The following is a 3,623-nucleotide window of genomic DNA, read 5'->3' as shown; positions in this document are numbered from 1 at the left end:
CTTCTCTCTGTCCTGGTCTCTGCTTCTCTCTTATAAGGATACATGGATTTCATTTCGTTCCTATCTGGATAATCCAGAACAAATGCCTCCTCTCAAGATCCTTAATCAGTCTTTTCCCAGCGATTCAATTTGAAAGTAGACATACTTATGATCTCCCTGGGGACAGCCATTTAGCCCACTGCAGGTTATCTACATAAAGAAATCAGAAAAGCAAAGATTCTCACCACCACCACCCGCCCCCACTCCATTGTCCCAGCAGGCATGTAATACAGAGAATATTATTGTGGTATGATTACTACTGCAGCTCACAGTGTGGAAATGATTTTTAAAACACCATTGTGTGTTCTTTATCCCAAATTTTTAAAATGCAACTGTGCCTATAGTAAAAAAAAAAAAAATACAAAAGAGAATAAGGTGGAAATAAAGGGGCGATTTGCCTGTTTTAATTATTCATTTTGTTTAGAGACATGGTCTCACTCTGTCACCCAGGCTGGAGTACAGTGGTGTGATCATAGCTCACTGCAGCCATGAACTCCTGGACTCAAGCAATAGTCCCACCTCAGCCTCCAGAGTAGCTGGGACTGCAGGCTCATGCCACCGCTTTTGTTTAATTCTTTTTATTATTAATGTTATTTGTAGAGACAGGGCCTCACTATATTTCCCAGGTAGTCTCGAACTCCTGGCCTCAAGCAGTCTTCCCACCTCATCTTCCCAAAGTGCTGGGACTAAAGGCTTGAGCCACCACGTTTGCCCTGCAATTTTTCTTTAACTCTAACCTTACTTTATAAGACGTGACCACTGAGGGCAGTTTGCACGATCTTCATAAATTTTGAAAGCATGCACTTTTCTTGGCTCATATTGGTAAGAAAGTTGGGGGTGCTATAATATATCCCGACAGCTCTCGGACCACCTCATTCTTCCTAATGACTTCCAGCATCGCATCATACTTAACCTGTCTTCTCCTGGCCAACATTTCAGTTAACTCGAGGATTTTGCCCTTATAACATCTATAGTCTTTGGCATGTGGCCAAGAATACTTGTAGGATAAATTCCTAGAAGTGGAATTTCTCGGTCAGAGGAAGTTTTTTTTTTTTTGAGACAATTTCTGTCTATTACCCAGGCTAGAGTGATGTCCGCTCACTGCAACCTCCACTTCCTGGGCTCAAGCCATCCTCCTGCCTCAGCCTTCTAAATAGCTGGGTCTATAGGCATGCGCCACTACATCCAGCTAATTTTTTTTATATTTTTTAAGTAGAGACTGGCTTTCACTGTGTTGCTTGGGCTGGCCTTGAACTCCTGGGCTCAAGCCATCCTCCTGCCTCAGCCTCCCAAAGTGCTGGGATTACAGGTGTGAGCCCCCACCCCCAGCCAAGAGGTGTGCATTTTAAATTTCTACAGCTATTGCCCAGGGCCTTCAAAAGGTTATCATTCACAGGCACATCAAGGGTATACCTGTAGAGGCAGGGCTCAGTGGTTCACGCCTGTAATCCCAGCACTTTGAGAGGCTGAGGTGGGAAGATGGCTTGAGGTCAGGAGTTCAAGACCAGCCTGAGCAACATGGCAAAACCCTGTCTCTACAAAAAATAAAAAAATTAGCCAGGCATCGTGACACACGCCTGTAGTGCCAGCTACCTGGGGGGCTGAGGCAGGAGGATTGCTTGAGCCCGGGAGGTCAAGGCTGCAGTGAGCTGTGATTGCACCACTACACCTCAGCCTGGGTGACAAAGTAAAACCCTATCCTCCCCCCAAAAAACAAAAAAACCCTACGCCTGTAAGGGTGCTGTTTCTTATACCCTTTTCTACCCCAGCAAGAATTCAGTGCGTCAGGAGAAGCAAATCCCAAATGAGGTAAGTGGATTTTCGATGTGGGCCTGGGTCAGGGCGGACATGGGCTCTGAGGTTGTCCCTGTAGCTGTCTGAGCAGATAAGTTATTTAGAGCTCTTGTTAGTGTGGGTTTTATTAACAAAGGCAGAGTTTGGGGAGGTGAGCCAGAACCGTGCAGCAGCGAGAAGCGTTTTGCAAGTCAGTATTTATTTCTTTAGTGCAGTTAGAACTTAAATACGGCCAAAACATATTCTTATTTTAATTTACACAAACAAATATGTTCCCAGGCTGACACCTCCCGTGCCAAGTTTCCAGGGGAAACAACATTCTACTGTGAGATTATAAACCACTAGAGAAAAGACGAGAATGGAAAAGCCGCCGAGAATTAGCTCTACATGCCCAGAACTGGGCTGCTAAGAGGTGTCTTTTTTTTTTTTCATTGCAGATAAACCTGCCAGTAATTTTAGCAAACGAAACGTGGAACGTGTCAAGGCCAGAGGATGGAAAAGACTCCAGTTTTGATAAAAGGAGGGCTGCTTGGCTTGGAATCCTCTCTCCTGCCAGTTGGGAGATGCAAAGATGTTTCCAGAGCAGGGCTGATGAATTGAGGGGAGAGAAATGAGCCCAGTATGAGTTGCCTTTCAGGGCCTAGCGCATATAAAACCAAGCAACTTGGAACCGCTCCAAGAGAGGGGATTAAAGCAACATGTTATTCTGAGTGATTGCTTAATTTATTGAGCTGCGGCTGGCTCTGTAATGAAATACAGCCCTTGTAACTGATAACCTCCTGCTGCAATTGAACTTCTACAATTAAGGAATATTTTCTGAGTTGCTCTGGAATGGCTCCGAGTTTTTAGCTTCTGTGGCAGGGTGCTTCTGAACATTTGTTTTCCAATTTTTTTTTTTTAAGTATCAGGCTGATGTTAATAAGCAAGCAGCATTTTATTGAGTGCTTTGTGGGAACCAGGAACTTTCTATACTTTATGTCTAATCCTGACAATATCCCGTGAAATAACCCTTATTATTCCCTATTTTTCAGATGTGAAGCCACGAGACGTTTGGTAATTTTCTAGAGCAGTGCTATCCAAGACAGTAGCTATTATGCCCCTTGTGGCTACTGATGTGTAAATTAGTTAAAATTAAATAAATTTTAAAGTTTACTCCCTAGGTTACACTAGCAATGAGTTCAAATGCCTGACAGTCCTGTGTGGCTGAAGTTTACCATGCTGGACAGTGCAGATATAGACCATTTGACAGCTGCACAAGTGCTGTTGATTAGCACTGATTCAGATTTCCTTTTTTTGAGATGGAGTCTCGTTCTATCATCCAGGCTGGAGTGCAATGGCTCAATCTCAGCTCACTACAACCTCTGCCTCCTGGATTCAAGCGATTCTCCTGCCTCAGCCTCCTGAGTAGCTGGGACTACAGGTACATGACACCACGCCCAGCTAATTCTTGTATTTTTTTTTGAGACGGAGTTTCGCTCTTGTTACCCAGGCTGGAGTGCAATGGCCCGATCTCGGCTCACCGCAACCTCCGCCTCCTGGGTTCAGGCAATTCTCCTGCCTCAGCCTCCTGTGTAGCTGGGATTACAGGCACGTGCCACCATGCCCAGCTAATTTTTTTTTGTAGTTTTAGTAGAGACGGGGTTTCACCATGTTGACCAGGATGGTCTCGATCTCTTGACCTCGTGATCCACCCGCCTCGGCCTCCCAAAGTGCTGGGATTACAGGCTTGAGCCACCGCGCCTGGCCAATTCTTGTATTTTTAATAGAGATGGGGTTTCATTGGCCAGGCT

General features: G+C 45.0%; 1 long non-coding RNA gene across 1 annotated transcript; it reads left to right on the top strand.

Annotated features, from left to right (window-relative positions):
• Positions 1–1,699: 1,699 nt before the first annotated feature.
• LOC116526440 lies at positions 1,700–2,992 on the top strand. Its single transcript, XR_004258158.1, has 2 exons — positions 1,700–2,245; positions 2,865–2,992. It is a non-coding gene; the product is annotated as an uncharacterized LOC116526440 (long non-coding RNA).
• The last annotated feature ends 631 nt before the right edge of the window (positions 2,993–3,623 follow it).

This window comes from Sapajus apella, unplaced genomic scaffold (assembly GCF_009761245.1).
Source record: "Sapajus apella isolate SASKATOON/1434 unplaced genomic scaffold, GSC_monkey_1.0 scaffold51, whole genome shotgun sequence".
Classification (NCBI taxonomy): Eukaryota; Metazoa; Chordata; class Mammalia; order Primates; family Cebidae; genus Sapajus; species Sapajus apella.
The sequence above is the reverse complement of the archived record's forward strand: the minus strand, read 5'-3'. Positions and strand labels throughout refer to the sequence as shown.